Source organism: Thunnus maccoyii, chromosome 12 (genome assembly GCF_910596095.1).
Source record: "Thunnus maccoyii chromosome 12, fThuMac1.1, whole genome shotgun sequence".
NCBI classification, from domain to species: Eukaryota; Metazoa; Chordata; class Actinopteri; order Scombriformes; family Scombridae; genus Thunnus; species Thunnus maccoyii.
The window spans coordinates 21,780,748-21,802,538 of NC_056544.1; the positions used below are offsets into that span (position 1 = coordinate 21,780,748).

Genomic DNA, 21,791 nt, shown 5'->3' on the forward strand with positions numbered 1-21,791 from the left:
TTAATACAATCTAAGTCTGAGCACTTTTCAATCCATTTTAAAGAGACATTGAGCTAATGCTAAAACACCTCCACAGTTGCAATTCTACAGGACATTTTCCATTCATCACTAATTGGCAACAAAAATAACATCACCTTCCTTAAAATAATCCTGCCCTCTAGGCCTGTCACGTTAACTACTTTTTGTTGGGACGATATTGTCCCAAAAATAATTGTGACAAACAATATTATTGTCATTTTAAGATCGTTTTATGCCACTGATATAATGATAATATAATTGAAATAATAATGCAAGTACGCCCTTTCAAAGAGCAATGAACTTTTAATTCTTAAGAATATTCAGACATTCGGTCATTCTGCCTTCACCTCGTCTTGCAATAAATCGTTGATGGCAAGGGCAGTGCAGCACCCAGATAATCTACAGCATCTGCATGCTAGCGTTATCTTGTACTTAATCTTCAAAAAAGGCATTTTTTGATTTAATGACTAAATAATTAGCTTTGTAAGATGAACATGAAGTGTATTGTGAATACTTTCTATGGCCTAGTGCAGTGGAGCAGCAATCAGCGATCAGCAGTAACAAACAAGACTGGCTGACCAACAAACACTGCAACATTAAACCAACTCTGAGGTAAAGAAACTAACTCAATCTGTTTCACCTCAAAAATCCTGCGCCCGCACAGTGTTTTGGACAGCAACGGCTAACGGTGCAGCAGAGAGGCTGCTCTCCACTGCTAAACATTACTACTAACACAGCAGGTGTCAACAAATGTAGGCTCAGTTAGGCTATGCACGATTTTAACAGCAGGACCGAAAACTGGATTTATCAAGATGCTGAAACCTTCTGGATACAACCTGCTGAAACAGGTTGACAGATTATTTGCCTCAAATTAATAGACCACACACAATAAGTTTTGCTGTTTATTCTGGCATCATGTTGGCTAAAATGTCAGTGATATTCTTATATAAACAAACATGCATGTAAACACAATGGGCAACATGGAGGTCAGCAAAATGATTGATGATTGTCCATGTATCGTACAAGAAGCTGATAACGTCATCATCGTGACAGGCCTACTGTCTTCTTTTCGGAGTATGATCTCATGTCAAAACCTTAATGTGTGTCTAGCAAGCCTGTGTAGATGTCAAAGCATAGGCACAGACCTAGTTCAATCAAATGAACTCTCTGCTTGAGGCAGTTGAGGAAAAGCTGTCTTGTCAAAACACTGGTGATTTTAGTGGTAAAGAAGCCCTTTTTTCTAAACCTTCTCCTCAGCACCTGTCACAATGAATGAGGCTGTCTGCAAGAAAGAAGTGTCACAACAGAGACCAGAAAGTGACTATCAGCGCAGCTAGCACATCACACAGGCAGTGGCCGCTGATTGACATCGCACATTACGCAAGACTTATTTGGCACACTCACCCCAAGCTGCATAAACCAGTTATTTAGTGCAAAACTGAGGATTGACAATTAGGCCTTGTCATCATAAAACAGCTACTTCTGACCCTGTCAACATCAGGAAACAATTCCTGTCACAAAAACAAATGAAAACTTTTCAGCGGCTGACATTTTCAAAGTCTGACTCCTGGTCATAAACAAGTCTGTACTGCAGCTACTACAACAAAGCTTTGAAATTCAATAACCCTGCAAAAGCTGGTAGGTTTTCTGTCTGCTTACAGTATGTGTCATAGACAAATGTCTAGCTCCACTGACACAATCATCTTCACAGACATTGATCTGTGATTGTAAGCAACCACTTTCATGTCCCAACTGGGACAAGAGTGATTAAGCAAATCCATCATGCGTTAACAGGCCATTACATCACCCAATTCACCGATGATGAGAAATCAAGTTCTATAGAAAAATCCATACGCTCAACCCATAATTACTCCTGAGGAATCCGATGGGGAGAGAGAGTTTGAGTGATTGACTGTTCTACACAGGTTGATTTATTCAAGAGGAAAGTCTTCAGCCACGCCAGCCACTTATGTGAAAGATATTTTGTATGTTTGGTCAGGGAATGCAATAAACAGCACTGGTACACAAATAACCGTAGTTATTTCCTCAGGTCACATCCGAGATATCACTTAATGTTTTTCTGGAACATTACCGGTGACAAACTGACTGAGACACAGTCGTAAAAGGGGAATGAAGGGTCACTGGCCTGCATGGTGGAGGTGAAGGAGGATGACCTACAGGTCATCCAGCGTGGGTAGGGGTTGGCTTTGTTTGAACAAATGACCATGGCTGACAGTTTTTTTGTCTTGTTTGTTTATGCTACTGAGCAGCTGAACAGACAGTACAACAGTAATGTCCATCTTGAGTTTTGCCTCAAGGTCATTTTTTAATCAGGTCTGGGTTACTGCTCCGAGTCAAAAAATAACAGGGGTGAGTTGGGGCTGTGGAGAGTTGTACTCCTGAATCATTAACTAAAAAGGAAAAAATATTTCAAAAAAAAAAAAAGAGCAAGCTCAGATTTGGTACAACTAAGAGAGAAAAATACATTCCCACTGCAGTGAGACAGACCCGTGGGGGAAGTCTAGCTGTTTCAAAGGCCAAACAAAACAAGACAGACACGTTGTCTACACTTCACTCTTTGCAAACTTAAAGGCTTTTCTACTTAGGAGGCGTTTAATCTGCATTTTTTGGTCCTCTGTCTCAAATGTGTCACACGCAACTGATATGCTTTTATCATAATAAATACATTTGCCTACACAGACTGTTTAACAGCTCACGTTTCACTCATGTTATAAATGCATAACTGTGACCTGAAGCATATTTTTATGCTTCAAGTCTACTTTCTTCCATTTTATGATCATAACTGATTGTGATTGTGTGTTGGGTTGTGACCAAGTGACCTATACTTAATATTGTGCCTGAAAACATCCTGTGTAGGTGCTGATGGAGGAGACTTCTGCTAACACTCTGCCTTTTGCTACACAGGCTGTGCAAACACTGTGTAAGACAGATTTGATGGAAAAGAACAAGTTGCAAAAAGGATATTTTTCCCACTAACAACAGCTGTATTGAGCAACAAATCTCTTGAGCAACAACTGCCACATTTATTGTTACTAAGAACAAGATGAACCCAGTCCAAAAGTTTCTAATACAAGCATATAAAAGTTTTATGCTGTCATAAAAAAGAAACAAAGATTTAAGACATAAGATAACTGGTTATTCTTTGTTGAAACAACGAAAGCAAAAGTTTTCAAGAGTCTGGAGTTGTGTTGTGTCCCAAAATCGACTACATGTACTATAACTATGATAATCACAGGAAAAAAAAACTTTTAAAATCAAAGTTTAAGAAACATTCAGTGAGGGTTATACTTTGTTGGAAATGAAGCCCCAACATTTCCCAAAAATCATAATTTATGACTTCCAAAAGTTCTCCTCTACAATTATCTGGGATTTCAAAGCCTTTCAGTGTCTCCTTCTGACTTGAATTCTTGTCGCTGAAACTTTACCCTCCAGATTGCCCAGGGAGATAAAGACAACTGGAAAAACAGGTTGTTTGGCCTCAGTGTAGGCCTAATGCAGTAGAACGGCAGGGTGCCTCACCTTAGCAGCGGTAGCTAAGGGACATTCTATGGCCCTTCTATTCAAAGTCCTCTGAATAAGTAGGGGAGGGCTCGCACCAGACAGGGCAATTTGCCAGAGAGCCAGCCAATAGAGCTAAGCCAAGACGAGGTTAAACTATTGTTTTGGCTTAACAAGCAAGAGTGAGCAAGGACAAAAGAAAAGGGGACAAAAGAATAGTAAGAAAATACCTGACCACTGAAGTGTGACACATCAACTTATTTTGTTACTTTTGTTATGAGAGGCAAGTTGCAAAAGGTATATCCCGAGATGAAAAATAGCACTTATTAGAATGGGGATATGGAGATGAGTAAAGAAGATACAACTACTTTGAGAGTTCAGGACAGCCCAGTCACTTTCAAAAAATACACCTGTACCTCATCTCATTTTTAATTTTCTTCACTTACACGTTACAACAATGCTATGGTGAAAAATGTACACTTACCCATGCATGTCAATTAGATCCACTTGTAAATAAATCCTTTTTATTCCTTTTTATTGTTAGGCACTTATTCCAGAGAGAAAGAGAGAGAGAGTGTGTGTATCCAAATCCTGGAAAAGAAAATCCCGCAGTATCCACGAAAGATTATCCCTGAACAATGTCTTACAAAAAAAAAAAGTCTGAGAGAAAGTATTCTCCAGTTCCTCCTCAGTTATTCCATTCACAGCGTTTCATTAACGCGGAGGAACTGTCTTTTGGCTCTCCAGCAATATGTTTCCAGCTGTGGCTATAGCGCAATGTGGCTTTGGGAGAGATCCTTCAGAGGCAGAGCTTGTTCACACACTGAGCGGCTGTTCAGGGACTGCCCAGGAGAAGCCAAACCCACCGTGTGATGTCATTGGTGTCAAATTTCAGTGTGAAGAGGGAGGAGGCTTGAGGTCCTTACCTTTTTGAACCTTGACCAATGAGAGACAATTTTTGTTGTGCACCTGCATGTAAGAAAAACAGGTTTGAGGTATGAGTACACGTGATGTTATGTATTCCTGCGGCTTAGAGAGTCCATTATGTTTTATCTATTGACCACCTTCCAGGGGAGAGAATGTGACCTAATGTAAGTTCATACGCGGGCTTATGATAAACATGACAAAAAAAAAGGTAGGCTATCTGACATGTCTGATATCCTGGATTCTGCTTTAAAATGCATGTATTTTAAAACTATTTCATCATGTCATTACCACGGAAAGTAAAGGCTTAACAAAGTGTGACCTTGAAACACAAGCATTCCCATGGACTCTGCCAATGTCCTGTAACATGTTTTGAGGGTTATGAAACTCTTTCAAAAATAATATGTCCCCTCCCCCTCTCTCTCTCTCTCACTCTCGCTCTCCCTCTCTCTCTTAAAAAAAGGGGAAGAAAGTAAATATGCAAAACCCTAATTCTAAAATCAGCAAGGCGTTGAGTATACACACACACATACAACTCCCAAACACGCTGGTTCTCACTCCCTCCGGTCAAACTCTGCTAGCCATGGAGCTAATCATCCACAACAGATGTTCAGAAATGTTCAGTCGGATTTATGACGGAGCTCAGAGGAACAGCCAAGTCAGCCTCTGGTGCTGTTTTTCTCTTCCGTCCTACAAGGACAAGGGATTGCACTGAGAGAGGATGTCAGCACAACCATTCTCTTCCCCAAAAAATTCCCTCGCTCACTGAGATTCACCATCCGAGACGACAGCGCCTTAATAGATCACAGAGCCTCGGGACCTTGGGGAGAGGTTTGCTCATTTATCCCAATAATACTGTGTGGACTGTAACTTGACTCATCCAGCAATGCTTCAACAATGTTTCGCCCTCCACGTAATGATGTTTTTTTTATATCAGTGGCATTGCTGACGCTGCAAGCCATGACCTAGACCGAGACAAATGTTTTTTAGATGAGGCCATACACAATATCATGTAGCATTAATAATTAAATCATGCATAACAACTATATCATGTTAGTACTTCCTGAAAGGGGAAAATAAAATTTCAGGAATGTCCATACTGTTGCCTAGTGCAATTCCTATAAATCTGAATGGGGAAGTGCTACTGACAACATAACAAAAGATATTCAAAGCACTTATGAGGGTTTCCACTAAGAGCAGTGATGTTGAAAGTCTTGTGGGCTTAAAGCCTGCTGAAAGAAATGGCGAACTGCAATGTGTTCCACATTTCACTTTGTTGTTAACAATGAGAGACAGTCAAATTTTACCGGAGGCTGTAGATCTGTGCATACAACAGACTTTTCAGCAAGGGAAAGAATTATTTTATCTCTAATGTTCCTTCTAGTTTAGAACAAATGGGATGTGGGTCATTCGATTAAAAAATAATTCAATTTGTATGCCCTACCATATATATATATATATATGTCTGTGTGTAAGTGTGTGTGTTCTGTAGTAATCTTACTGATAAAAACTGGCTTTCAAGCATGCACCATGGAGAAAAACTTCCTAATATCAATATAAATTCCTACAATGTACATTACAACTATCTGCGAACGGAGAACCTCCAATCTGGAAATGTTGGATACCTTACAAAGTCTTGACCTTCTGGAGAATAATTATTACACCCACACACCCCTGAGGAAAGGAGAAAAAGTATGGATGTGGGTGTAAACAGTCAATGCCAACTGAACTCAAATGTCATATTTGTCTGAGATCAAATCTTGAAACAAATCACACAGTAGTAAAAGGTAGAAGTTAAGATTATAGGCAGAAGAGTGGGAGATAATTAATTGTAAGCTACGGTAATGTAGTGTAATGTGTCAGTTGTATGACATGAGCCATTTCATCTCTGGTGTAATCTCATTTTAGTGCAATGTAAAATTCAAAACACAGATGGACTCTAGCAATAAACCCATATGCCAGATTAAAACTGTTGCCTCGAGTGAGTTTTTGTAGCTGAGGCAGTTTTAAGACTTATCTTTTGCCCCACCCCCCCCAAAAGCTTGAATAGACTTGGATACACCCCCTACCAAGTCTGAGAATTTATAACACTGTGACAACCACCCATCCCCCACTCATTTCATTAGACTGAAAAAAGGTTGACAACCTCTTCAATCTGAAGGAGCCGGCCTCTCGCTGACTTAAGCCAGTCTGCTAACAATACCCATTTAACATATTCTGGTGAAAGAGAAAGCTTGATTTTGTAACTTATTGCACGTACAAAATCAGTTGTGCAGCTCCAGGGTTATCTGCAGGTGAAGAACACCTGGATCAAGCCAGACACTTCAGCTCCTCTGTGGTAGCTACAGTCATCATCTGATGGGAAACTGCGCTGGCTGCTGTGGGATGGGATGAATCACACAGGCCCTGGGCTTTATCAATATAACTGTCTGTGCCATCTAACAAGTCTGCCAAAACATTTTAACAAGGTTCAGCTTTGGGGTAAGAAAATATGTTTTTTAGTTTTGGGTCAGAAAAGCACACACTGACTGAATCAAGGATTTGTATCATTAAAACAATATACTGTATTGTTGCATTTTGAAACACCGCAGTTGACAACTGCCTGAACTAAATATATCATTAATAGCATTAAAAAAAAAAAAACATCCTTCAAATGGCATCCAAATATACATGCTTTATTTCTCCCAACAGAGGGGTCACTGATCACTGATTCTGGCTGCGCGCCAGTGGAAAAATGCTGACCTGTGTCGTAAACAGTGAGCTGTGAAAGTCAGTGTGCTGCTGCTGATGGGCTCTTAAGACTAGTACTATGTCATCATGTCCAAAAGCACAGCTGGGCAACACCTGTTAGCTTCCCAGCCCAATTCACAATTTACTGAGGATTGGCTACTGCCGTTGTCTGGTTGTTGGCTTATTTACCTCCAGATTGCCATAGTGGTGGTATCTGAAACACATACATGGATCATATTAAAACTTACAAACATGGATTAAGGGTATTTGCAAATTATATATAGATTAGATTTTAACCTCGGCCTGTGATCTAGGACAAGATACACAGAAAGGATGTGGAAGCTATATATAGTACATCTAATTATATCTGACTGTCATTTGCTTGACTCAATCTCGCAAATTACATTTAGGTAGAGTCAGTGACTCTAGAAAGAGACTGTTCAATACACTTTTTGTCAAATTCAGGGAATATCTCCTCATGCTCCGCTAGCTGTCTGTTCCGTGAGTGTGCTGAAAAAAAATCTGGTGTTCATACTAGGGCCATGTGATATGACTATATATAGCGTCTGAAGATAGAAAAATGATCATTTGATATCATGCTCAATCATTTATTTAATTGTGATGCAAATCACACTATTTACGGCAATACTTTTATCATTTGGACTCTTGGACTCTCACTGATGAATTACTCTTCTTGGTTTTTTATTCGCAAAGCTTTTGTTGCACTTACAGTAACATAACAGGTGTAGTTGTCGTCAACTCTCCACTGCTGTCCGTCTCTACTCTGCTGCGTTGCACACATACTGAGGCCGCAGCCCCCGCCACGCTGAGAAAGAGGAGGCAGTGTGGCGGCGACCATAAATGACAGCGAAACGCAGTAGAGACTGTCTTTATTTATGTTATTTACCAAATTTATGTGCACTCGTTTAATTTCAGCCCATTGTGAGAGTCTCTGCTGCGTTTCGCTGTCATTTATGGTCGCGCTACTCTCCTCTGCTCTCTATGGTTCACTGCAGGCGGGGCTGAGAGACATTGAACCAGGTGAAGTACTCCAGTTGAACTACTACTCATTACATTACTGTTAGTGCAATAAAAGCTTCGCGAGTAAAAAAGCCAAGAAGAGAAATTTTATTTAATCCGTGCAAAGGATGGACAGACAACAGGGGACGGGAGGTTAGTAGTGCACAGACTAACTATTTATTCATTGATTTAAAACATGCTATATCGGGATAGGTATCATTATCGGGATATGAAATGACCTATACCAGGATATGAGACTTTGGTCATATCGCCCAGCCCTAGTTCATACATGGAATTCTGCAATATTTCTCTTTTGGCAATACATGTCCATGAATTTGGGGGTGCAGAGCTTCTGAAGGAGCATGAAGGGAAGGGTGTATTTGTTTGGGTGTTTAGGTAAAATATCAACAATCTTTCTCCAGAATGACTGACTCTTCCTTTAAGAGGATAAAAAAACAGCTAGTTCTTTAGCAACTTTTTTTTTGCATACTATCTAAAGTAGATAGTATGCAAGGTAATGTACCTCTAAGTCACACCAAATTGAAGGAAAATGTCAAGGGCACACTTTTGGCCCTGAATTTTTCTCAGTACTGTCTGCAGATAAGGCTGCATTACCACCATATCCGGCATTGCGGAAAAAACAGCAGTCCTTCCATTCATTTGAATGGGGGTAGAGTGTTTAGGCTGCGGGAGTGGGGGCCACATGGGGTTCAGCAAAAAAAAAAAAAAAACGCAGCGACTTTCCAGCAAGAAGTTGAACCAGAATCAACTTTTACGAAAATGCAACCCAACGTCACACTGCGGTGGCGAATCACGTAAGCCAGCGATCAAACCGAAGATGGGAAGAAGAACCTTGTTTACTTGTTGATTTTGTTGTCGTGCGCGAGCGAGCTGAGAGCACGAGACAGAGAGAGAGAGAGAGCGCAGCGTGGCCGAGCAAGCTAGAGAGTGAATGAAAAGAGGGAGCGGCGGTAGTGAGAACAAAGCAGTGAATCAGAGAAATGAAACGTTATTTTCCGATCGTTTCACGGCGATTACGTCCTAAAAGCACGAATAAACACAACCCACATCTCCGCACAACCCTGTGGGAAGGTGCCGCATTGCCGGATTCAGTGTGAATGCAGTCTGGCTCCAGCAGAGAGAGAGGGAAGGTGATGGCACATGGTGACAGGAGGTGTGAAAAAGACAAGGACAGTGTGAAACAGAGCACATAAAAACACAGATAAGATTGGCTTCACCGTGCTGACCTTCAGCGAGTGCCTGCGTGTGTGTGTGTGCCTCTTCAGATATGTGTCTGTATGTAGAGTATGTGAATTTGTGCATGTGTCGCTGCGCCTGTGGTCCTCTGTGACTATATACAGTATGTGTCCATAGAGGTGGGTGTGCCTGCATGCTTATATTGACTTGTTAGTTACAGACAGAATGATAGTGCGGAAAAAAAGAAATGACTAAGACAAGAAGAGGGGAACTGATAGAGGGAGGCGCAGGCTATTTTCCTGCGACTCATTGAAAATCAAAAACAACGAGCGCTCTCCATTACACTCTTCTGCTGACAACTGGCAGGGCACACTCTCTAAGGGGAACAGCAGAGCATGCCGCCGAATGCATGAGACAAATCATTTTTATCTGGGACCCCGGCGGGTATTGACAAACCGGGGATGCATTTAGATAGCCCAATTAAAATGGGGAAATGAAGCAACATTGAGGCACTTTACAGCACTGTGCTCCCTCTCTACCCTCTGGCCCCTTGCACTCCCCGAGCCTCTCCAGAGACTGACTTCCCTTGCATACTACACTCAGTGGGGGGTACGGGGGTGGCAATGAAAGCAAAGAAGCGGGTGGCTCAGAAAAGTCGCTTTGAGGTGAAATATGCAGTAGGGGAGGTGGTAATGTTCGTGAGTAGCGAATGTGACGTAACATTAATTTTTACACGGTCCTATTGAGGAGATAGTCGCAGCTCCAGCGCTAAGGAGATCTCCAATGGGTGGCAAGGCGGCATACAGCAGGGTCAGGACCAGCGCTCAAGACAAAGGACTCAGTGCAACTCTGTGCAACTTCAAAGGGTAAGTTGGCAATCAATGATATGGATGTTGGCTCCATTTATCCAAACTCGTCTTAGCGGGTGACCTTCAATGTCATCCACTCCCTACTCCCGGTCCTGCATGGTTCAATTTGCTTCTTTTCTCACCTGAATATGTCTCCCCCTGGTCTAATTTTCAGACCTCTGTTTGTCTTTTTGATCAATGATCATTCCACTGAGACAACTGTCAGATGCATTTTTATGGAACAGATAGCCACCTCAGCACTGACACACAACAAAAATCCCATTCATCTGTTTCCTTCAAGTTTACTAAAAGGTTACGAGAACAGGATGTCATAAGATGTCTCACCTTTTGTGTAGCTGGAGAGAGCACAATAGTACTATTGCAAAAGTGGGCTGGTTAATTTTCCCGCCGAGTAAAAGTGAATGTGGACAAAGAGCAATGCTGTGATGTGCTGTAGCCAGCTGTTCAGCAGTGTTACATTTCACAGGTTACCGTCAACAGATCTGCAGAGATGCAAGCTGTTTCTACATTGCATCCTGGAAAATTTGATATTGCTTCCTCTTTTCTTATATTTTTTTTCCCCTTATATTTGTAAACATTGTTGTTGTTAAAAATGTGTCAGTTACAAACTACTGTCATTTTATAACCACTGCAGTTAACTAATCTTGTGAAAATAAGACAAATGCACTACCAAACAACACATGATGTATAGAAATTAATAGCACAATGCCATTTTTCCTTCCGTCCAGTCTTCTTATATTTTAGAATGTATCTTTCTTCTAAACCAAATACTCCCATTGTGATGAAAAAGCAGGGAAGACGTGGTTTAGAGACCGGCATCAAAACGAGAACAAAAGTTGCAGACAAACATACAATGTACAAAAGAATATGACGAGTACACAATCCAAACACGGGCCACTAGTTTCTGCAGTACCTCAGCGGGAGCAAGCATGCTGTGTACTGAAGAGACTTTGATGAATCTGGAAGACTTTCAGTGAGAGGTTCCTAATAAAAGCCCCGCAGAGCAGTCTCTCCCAACCTGAGGAGGATACACTTTGTCTCTGACAAGACAGCCTTCCAGATGCTTTCCCTCAATAAATTTCTGTCTCACACTGAGGATAACGTGCTAGCACTCAAGAAGATAAGTAGCCTGACTGGCTACAGTGAAAAGTGTCAACTGCTTCTCAAATACACTCTAAGCTTCATGGCCTTTCAATGTCAGTATATATTAGACTTCAACCACACAAAAACAACATATGATTCAGCATTGTGCATCCCACAATTCTCTGGAATCCTTTTCCACAGAACAAACCAGTGTTGTTTTAATAAAGCATTTTATTATTCTAATAATTTTCCATTGGCATGCAGGAAAAGGAACTCAGACACAAAGGGATGCATTCAAAAAAAACACAAATGAACTTCAGCATTGTTAATGGCTCTCATTAGAAAATCTAGCCAAGCCTCGCACCAGAGTGCATCACTTTGCTGGAATCAAAAGTAGAAGGACATTAAATTATTCCCTCTGTTGGAGTAGGCTGCTTTCACTGTTAAAAGGAAATAAATGACAAATAATGAACTACTCTCTTTCATGAATAATTGATAATGGTCTGAGTACTTGGATCTTGGAATACCTGGAAAACACACACACATATATATATAAATAGTTAAATGATTATATTTATAAAGAATATTATAAAATATAAAGATAGAAAAGTAGGTGAGACTTTTGAGATTTTGTCACTCTGAGTTAAACTGCACTTAAATTGTTTTAAAAGCTCTGTGACAAATAAAGATTTGTTTATGCATTATTTCATTACGTTCTTCCAAACAAGTAGGAAAAACCTAAAAATATGCTGCACATCCAAATTCTCCCATTCATCCAGCCAAAGACGTGAACATGCACACACACACACACACACACACACACAGAGACACACACACACACACCATTTGAACAGATGAAAAGCATGCCAAATAAAAGAGTAATCCATCACTGATGCCGTTTTGCGTTTGCAGGGTCCCTTTCTTTAACAATGACTTGACTGACAGGGAAAGATAAGGGCCCTCTGTTGACCAAAACAGTGAACACATGGAAAACAATGGCAGAGTCATCACTCTACAGCAAGAAGAAACACAAATCCTATGATGTTGTGTGTCAAATTATAACAACTACTTTTAAAGAATGACATTTTCTGTCTTACTACTATTTAAAATCCCCTATGTCTAAACTTGGACCATACTTAATAGTACTCAATGGTGAGACTGGATGTTTATATTTCAAAGATATAAAATGATTAACATTAGCTGGTGATTGTCCAGTAAATGGAATACACAGTGTTTTGTAAATATTCTCATTAAATTATTACATAACTGACGAAAGCCGAGCGGTAATCTGAGTCTACCACATCTTCACAGGAAATCTCAGTTCTTTTCTCCTCATTAACCATTCATAGCGGCGAGTAACAAATGGACTTCAACCGACTGACTAGAAAGCTAGCCCAAAATAATTAAGGAAATTAAATATTCAACATAAAGCTTCTTATAATAGCATCAGTGCCTCATAAATTTATAGAGAAGAGATGAGTGGATTAATTTGAGTGCTAATGGATAAGAAAGCCACTCATTTCCCTTTCCTTCCATTCAGCTTAATTTAGCCTTTTAAGAGTTACACCTTCTATTACTTATCTCTGGGATTTCTAGCACATGGCTGGAAAAAACAGATCAGGCAAACTGGGTTTAGTGCATCGGTCTCTATTGTTATAACAGAGACATCTGTGGCTAAAAGAGCAAGCTAATAATGACAAAGATCTGAGCTTAAGTCTCCGGGGGGGGGAAAGAACACTTTTTCAAATAGTCCAGAGCCCTCTGTGCCGTTTTTACCTCTTGATGGGGAAGTTTTGCTAAATGTGGAAGTGCTAAAGTGCAGTGCTCTTTGAGGCGGTAACAAAAAAAAAAAAAAAAACACTGTTTTGCCTGTGGAAAAGCTAGACTGGGGGAAAATACACATCCTAACCTTACTTCAGACAGCGACAAAAACTCCACCACCAAGCTTTTATCCATTTACTAATATTCGATCAGTTGTACATCATTTCGATGGCAACTTCAACCTGACGTGCCAGATGGTTTGTTACACAGCCACAAGTGCATAATTTGAAGCCTGAAAAGACGGGTCGTCGTGTTCTCTCGAATCCAGCTGCCTCGCAAGGTAACGGCGAATTTGTAAGGGTCTCAAAAAACTGGAAAAAAATGTCTTACTTTTTTGCCCACTCTTCTTTAAACTACTATGTCTAAGCTTATCAAGACTGCTGGGACTTTCACAGTAAAGTCAGGCCAACTGTCAGGTCGCTCTCAGACACCAGTGGATCATGTGAGGGGAAAAAGGGATGTGATCAGCACACAAAGCAGAAATGAGAGACCTATCTCTTGTTAGAAATCAATGACCATGTTTTTATAATTTTAGTGAATTCTTAATATTCTTTAAATTATTCATTCCCCTTTTGTTTCCAAAGAGGCCTTAGCATAGCAATCACACAGGCGCACTTTTAAATATGTTGTATATGGTTGGTTGGTTAGAAAAACAGAAGACACAACACTATTTCAATTAAGTAAATCCTCTCAGAATTAAGATCCAATTTAATGCTAACTCATGAGAACTAAAATGTCATCCAAGTGCACGACAAAAGATACTTTTCAAGGTTTCAGGGTTTACTCGATAATCGTCAACACAAGTTAGGATACTGAATTAAATTACACAGATTTGTTTTGATCATGGGTTGTGTATCACTGAGTGTTCTTACTGGGTGTGTCAAGGGGATCAGCATTCCTAGAGTTACTAAATTCCATTAAGGCTCCCTACTGTCTACCCCTACAGAAGCACACACTGATCACCAGCATGACATTAAAAGGGTCACCGCGTTGGTAGACTAACACTGAAACACCCTAGTGCAATCCCCTGCACCCACAGTCATCAAATATTTTGGGCCGAGGTCAAATCCAAAAGGTCACTCTGTGGGTGTTGCTACCCAGTAAACACAGCATGCCTTCATGATCACAGATCAAACTTTAGGAGGTGCTGAAGTTAGACTGTCGAAAAAGGTACGGCCCCTATTCGTTCCACAAGTCGATCTCTCTGCTCTGAGCCATGCAGCTGATCCCATCGGACAGCCCCAAACTGAAATGGTAGGTGAAGCGTGATGTAATTTCCTCCAGCATCTCCTGATGCGTTTCGCCTGGTGTTCGCTTATGAAGAGGCGTCCCGCTAGGAAAATGTTCAGATCACTTCTGATCTTTGTAATGAGTTTTGCCACTCCGGTTATATCTCTGACAATATTTAGAACAGCACTGAAGTGGACAAATACCACCTCTCTGTCACTGTGTGTCAATGGCCAGGGTTACGCCTGTCTTTTAAATGTCACCTTTGTAGTTAATAGCGGCAAAGCTGAAAACGCATCTATCCATGTTGATGCCTCTACATTTGACACTTCAGTGTAAATACAGGCAGTGTTTGGATCTCTGATCCTATCAGTCATTCTAACATGATATTCTGAATACAAATATTTGTCACATCTTGACAGTAGCCAAACTATCCGCATGTTAATAAGATCTGATAGGAGTGCAAGCCAGGCCGCGGCAGGGTGTCAACACTTAACCTGAATCTCACATTTCAGGTGTATACAACTGACAGTTAATGTAACATTGTATGAAAGGTTGTGCTGAAAATAGAGGTGTAAGCACAACAAATGAGTTTATATTAAGACAGTGAAAAGGTTTCCTTTCAATATTCTACAATTGTGTATGATGGTTTACAGTTATTATCTGTATGTGTTTTCCTTATTTTTTTTTCCACATCCAATTTTTAGACCCACTTTTGAAAATTTCAGAACAAAAGGGTCACAACTGCAGGAAGACTATAAAATAAATAAATATTCATATTTTGGTCTCATTTGTCAGACAGCATGATTTATGCTATTAAATTATTAAATTATAGGTACATCTAGGCTAGGTTTAGGCTTGAGGGCTCAGTGGTTAAAACAATGCCATACTACTGTCAGGATAAGGTTTTCCCAAGTATATAATAGTATAATGTAATCAAATACAACATCCCTGCAATACATGTTACCATTATGCTACTTAGTCCTTCACCTATAAATATACAGTAGTATCCTTCAGTAATATAAAAAACACCAGACATGCAGCCTTTCAAAACCTCAACTAAAATGTGTTTATGCCACCCCTCATGTCCGTCCCTCTGAATATTACTGTGATTTAAAAAATAAAGTATTTTTGGGGAAAATAACTCTTTTGGAAAACCTATGCCTAATTTTCCTGGGGAGAAGTTTTGAAATTGTGTCACCAGATGGCCAATACTTGTGGGCGGACAAGCCACCATGGCAGCAAAATATGTTCACTGCTGAATTAAACTAACCCTGTGTCCCTTAAGTGACTATGCAAATTAGTCTACATGTCAAATACCCTAAACTAAATTGGCAATTTAAATCAAGTAGCTAAACAGTAACTAAATAAAACAAGTGGGGGAATAAGAATAGTCTCTGGGGCAAAATATGACACAAATTGTTTTCTACAAGTTAGTTGGCCACATCAAATTTTAACAATTAAAACCGACTAGGGCGTCACAAAAGCTTAATACTCGGAAAATGTATTTCAAACCCTTCAGTTTGCCATTTAATACTGTACAATATTGTAAAGCAGATTGAGTCAGTGGTGCTTACAGCCTAGGTTTATGGATTTTCCAGTGTGTACATTTTTTATCTTACATAGCTTAGTGACCTTAAGAAACCCACATTCCCCTTTCTTAATATGCTGACAGACTCAAAATCCTGTAGCTTTTTCAGGATAAAATAACATGCAGGCACCCATTTGCAAGTGCAAATAGGCCAGTAAAATCCGGTCAATACACATTATTGGCTCGGTGCGAGCCAGAATTTGTGAGTGAAAAAACAAAGATCAGGTCTAAGGGGAAATCCTTTGAACTCCTTACCATTAAATCTGAAATGAAAATTCCCTGTTAACTTTGCTGCAAACCTTTTATTCATCATCTATGTCAAACAGAGACCACACTATAATTTCCAAAAGTAAAAGCTAAATGACATCAGCTTTCCACAGGCTCAGCACCCCAGTTAAAATGAAAATAATCAGAGCAGACAAGAAATTACTAAAACATGCTTTGACCTTTCAAGTCTGAGGGGGAAAGGCTGTGTATACATTTACAAAATGTGAGGGGATAGTAAAAAAAAAAAAAAAAGAAAAATCCCATCATAGAAATGGAAGTGTGACTAATCAGTAGTGAACAAGCTGGTCTGTAACCTGAACTCCAAAATAATCTTGCCCAAGTCTCCATGGCCAGTTTGGGGGAGCAGTGGGGGGGGGGTTTGACAAGGGGAATGGAGGACCACCTGCACACCCAGCGGAGCCAGCTCTGTGCTGGCACCACCATTTGTTACACTTTGGATTCCCATTACTTCAGAGCTAGGTTGGCTGGGAAATCCATCTCCTGGTGTCAGGTTTATCAAACCTTTATGCAAACTGCAAAAGGTGAAAAGGGAAGAAGGATCACAGCCACGCAAGGAGCCTATAGAGGATAAAGATGTCTTCACTTAAGGTACAGAAAATCCAGCGTATCAAAGTATCCAAGTTCCCTTAGTTAAAAAAAAAAAAAAAATCATCGCTCTGATCTTGTGTTTCCTGTGTTAACTTGAAATATTAAATACCATGACATACTTTTAGTTCAGTGTGAAGCCCAAGATACAAGCCTCCACATTAAAATTATAAGAAGCAGCATTATATGCATACAAACCAGCCTCAGCAAGCTTAGTGTCAGCCCTAAATTTAATAGGTACTTGACACACAATGAAAGCTGCTAACGGAGGTAATAGATGCTGTATATTACCCTAGCCTGGTTTGAATGCCAGCTGGGAAAATTGGCAGCAAGGTGAAAGGCCTTTAACCCATAATATGGAATGATCAGCGGCTATAGAGCTGGGCGATAAATCGATTTTATCAATTAATTAGAATTTATGGTTTAGGACGACATTTAAAAATGAAAGCCTTTTTCACTTTAACTTGGGTAATTATGGTACAGAACCACCACCGCTTCCCTGAGCTCCCACAGTTCATAGTGATGCCCCTGAGAGATTTCTCTTCAGACACAGGTAAAATACCAATACGGCAGCATGCGCTAGTAAAAGTGAGGAGTTCCCAAAAAAGGCAGTGTCTCTCCATTCGTCTGGAAGTGGTTCGGTTTCGCAGTGTCCGACCTCAAGCAAACCACTGTCCGCTGTAAAGTTTGTCTACAGTCTGTGTTTGTCTAAAGGCAGCCGCACAACTAATTTATCCCAGCATCTCGAACAGAGGCACGCAGCTGAGTGGGAGAAGTGTGTGGCGCTGCGAGTTGCACAAGACAGCGGCAGTCTTAAAACAGCTGCTAAAAAGCAGGTAACATTAGTGGAGTCGTTTTCCCATAGTATCCCATATGAGAAGAAGGGGCTCCAGTGGAAAGACATTACAGATGCAGTGGCGTTTCATATCGGCAAAGATATGCTGCCGAGATATACAGTTGAAAAGCCTGGGTTCATCCACATGCTGAATACAATCGACCCCAGATATGAGCTACCAAACCAAAACTATTTTGCTGAAGTTGTCCTGCCCCATCTACACAACAGCACACATGAAAAAAATTGGAGGATGTGTTGTTTTACTCCACTACGACAGACATATTGTCCAGTCGAACCACGCGGCCCTGCATGAGTTTGACGGCGCATTTCATTACAGATGACTGGATTCTGCAAAGTGTCCACCTCCAAACAGCTTACTTCTCTAGTGACCACACCTGTGAAATAATCGCCAAGGGGTTGAAAGATGTATTAGGCTCCTGGAACCTGAGGGACCGACACGTCTGCATGACAACAGACAGTGGAACTAACATGATTGAAGCTCTGTGACTGAATGAGTGGACCAACCTCCAGTGCTTTGGACACAAACAGCATTGCTAAGTGTCTAAATGGCAGTGCATAATTGCATTTATTTGTCTGAATAGTGATTTAAAAATAAAAGTATACTGATTGATAGAGTAACGAAGCCGTAATCAACATTCTTAATTACTTTTTACTTTTATTTTAATTACTTAAAGACTTTTATAAAAAACAAAAATCATTTCATTTCATCAAATGCATACATATTTCCACAAAATGCACCCATGCATACATCATATATAGCACACATACAATGTGTATGCGTGCATGCGTGTGTATGTGTCTGTATTTGAAGCCTTTGTATGCATCAATGACATTTTGAAAGCTTTCAAACTGAAAAATGACTTGTTTGGACATATTAACCTATATATGTGTGAATGTACTCCATGTCACAGTATTGATTGTTTCTTCTTTCTTTCTTTCTATACAGAGAATGGTATGAAGGACCCACGAAATGAAAGCCATTGCCGTTGGGGGTTGTAAAAATAATGTCAGTGCTTTTTTCCTTCACTTGAAAAAAAAAGAAGAGAGACAGCTGTAGTACAGGCTGAGCTCAGTCTACCCACTCATCAGCTTATCACAGAGTCCCCAACCAGGTGAGGTTCAAGGCAAAAAATGACAGAGCAAGGCCTGGAGCAGGAGAAAGCCATAGTCCATGTTCTGGGGTCAGAGAAGAAAAGCAGGCACCTTGTGCCCACACAGCAGGTCACAGAGGTATTAGAGTCAGTGAATAAAGCAGTGAAACCGCTGCAAGATTTCACTGATACTCTGATGTCTGGGGAGGTTTATACCAGCGTCACCTACATCAAACTGGTGCACCATGTGTTCAGAAGCAGTCTCCTACAGACAGAGGTTCCCTAATGAAAAATACTGTGACCCTGTTACCGATGAACTCTTGGACATGGCCTCACTGATGAACCCCAGGTTCCAGACAACTTCCACGGACCATGACAAGGTGGAACAAATTAAGAAAAGAGCTGTCACAGAGCTGATGTCTCAGCCCGCTGACAAAATCACACCACAGCCTGGCCCAGCTGTGCAGGTCCACCAAGAAACTTAAGCGAGTTTCTTCAAGAGGACAGTGCCATCTTCCTCCCAGTCAGAGGCAGACAAAATTGAAACTGAGCTGGCAACCTACTTGTTGTTCCCTGACAAAGACCCAGACACTGATCCACTTCAGTGGTGGAAGCACCACGAAGAGAACTTCCCAAGGCTCAGTAATCTGGCCAAGAAATACCTCTCTATCCCTGCTACAAGTGCCCCGTCAGAGAGGGTCTTTAGTGTGTGTGTGTGTGTGTGTGTGTGTGTGTGTGTGTGTGTGTGTGTGTGTGGAGGGGCACTGTAACATGCCACAGGACATGCCTCAAGCCAGAAGCAGCAGGCAGGCTTGTGTGTAGTTTGGTGAAAGTTAGGTTTCTCTGTTTGTTTGCTTTTGTTAATCATTTTTATTGTTAATTTTTTTTTTCATTTGAATAATTCCTTTGTCTTTTGTAGTTTGTAGATTGGTACTGAAAATGGGATAAAAATCTGAGTTTAGGTATCAGAAATGATGCTGGATGAGAAAAAGTAGGATCAGTGCGTCCCTACTTTCAAGTGTAAATCTGTGCATCTGAAACGTGTGGGGCATTGCTGAACAAGTGTGAGTCTTTGTTGGGTTCAGAAAGGTTAGAAAAAAAAATCGGGGGCAGCAGAGGTTTTCCTGCTTACAGACACAGACATCCTTGAGGTCTATCCTTTCTACATGGTTCTCTGCATCAATAATACAGACTGACATGCACAAGATACTCTCAAGGAGAGCCAGTCAGTTTGCGTCGCCAGAGTGCTTGCCGTGAAATAAACAAATGAGAACTGACAATCCTTGTGATACTCCATATATCCTCGTGAACGGGATACATCCTCGTCTACTCTGTCCACCCCCTATGGATTTTACGCAGGATCCAGGTGGCTTTGTTTTCCACGACAAAAGATATTACTGAGACGAAAGGAGAACCACCCCAAATAAAGATATGAATCGTTCATAGTTAATTGAAGGTTCTTTGCAAAATCTGAAAAGGAAACATCAAGTGACAGCGAGTGTGCTGCGTAAATGGCTATGAAATACAAATCAGATGTACTGAGAATCTGGGAGCAGCAGCACTGAGAACATGTACTGTTAAAAGGTCTATGAGGAGTTGAAACAGACCTGGAAGAATGTGGAAATTGTATTAGTTGCAACAATGTATGGCTCCCGATGGGATTTTATAACAGAGGCGTGGGAAAGAACAAGACTGTGCTATAAATGAATCTAACTGTTACTGCGCCAATAATCAGATTGGTATGAGATTTTTTTCACAACAAAGTTATAACTGCTGTAAAACACCAGGAACAATCCTTACATAGAGTACCAGTCAAAAGTTTGGACACACTTTCTCATTCAAGTTTATGGGAAGTGTGTCTAAACATTTAGTGCTGTATTAGCAAATCACCACTACAGGAAAACACTGTTGGCATTATTAGATCCATTAGCTTATCTGTCTACTTACTAAAGGAAGTAATCTCTGTCTGTATGTCTTTTGCGTATCTCTTGAACCATTCATATTTCACACTTGGCGGGTGTATGGCTAGGGAACAAAGGAAGTGCAGTATCAAATTCGGTGCAATTTGGACACACGATATGTTAAATATTGATAAAGTTTGAATAAACCAGCGAACAATGAGCTTTCAGGGCTCTGCCGACTAACTCCTACATGTCAGGTAGACACCGGAGACGAGGCGTGACACAAGTCAGAGAAAAGTGCTCTTAAAAAGAGAAAAGTAGACAGCGGAAACTGTGCTTTTAATCAAGCATGGACATTCTAACCCGTGTCTAGACAGAAAGCATAGCGTTAGCAGCATGTTTAGCAGATCAGCAACGATGTGACTACACAAGTGGTGTTCAGGTACATTGTTAAGTGTAGGTCATACACGTTTTGGAGGCGATCAGAGCCAAATACACAATAACTGTAGTTAAAAACGGAGCAAATACTTTCCACGGGCAGTTCAAAACCAGTTTGTCTCATATGTTTTGAGACCGTGACATTTGTGAAGCGCCACTACAGACAAACCACAAATCTTTTGAGGAAACATACCCACTCAAATCTGAACTGAAGGCACAGACTATAAGAGCAATCTAATAACCCAATATGATTGATGCACTTTATTTTGAGGATGCACATTATTTTATTTTTAAATGCAGCCCTTGTTTTACTTGAAATGAGAAAAGAACATGTATTTACTATTAGAGTATTTAGCCTATTATTTAGATCATCTGTGTATGACAGAATGTTGTTGGTATATATACTCATTCGCACCTCACATCAACTGTATTCATTTTTCTATGCGTTGAAGTAGCAGCCAGAGGCCCGTTCCAGACAGGCACGTTTTAAACAGGCACTGCACTAGTTAAATAAACTTAGCAAGTCAGCCCATAAACTTTTGTTGGAAAAGCTAAAGAATGCCAAAAAAAAAATAGAAAGGCAATAAATATTCTGCATGATTCCATGTGTTGTTAATTTGGAATAACTTAACA

General features: G+C 40.5%; 1 protein-coding gene across 4 annotated transcripts in view; it reads right to left on the minus strand.

Annotated features, from left to right (window-relative positions):
- Positions 1 to 21,791, minus strand: part of LOC121909077 (receptor-type tyrosine-protein phosphatase F) — a 186,362-nt gene that overhangs the window by 132,218 nt on the left and 32,353 nt on the right. Inside the window, exon 2 of one of the 4 annotated variants that reach the window (XM_042429467.1) lies at positions 4,464 to 4,506. The exons of 2 other annotated variants lie outside the window; for them this stretch is intronic. The gene's annotated coding sequence lies outside the window, so the exon portion shown is untranslated. Of the gene's footprint in view, positions 1 to 4,021; positions 4,361 to 4,463; positions 4,507 to 21,791 lie in introns of those variants that run through there. One more of the 4 variants, XM_042429465.1, reaches the window with a different exon arrangement.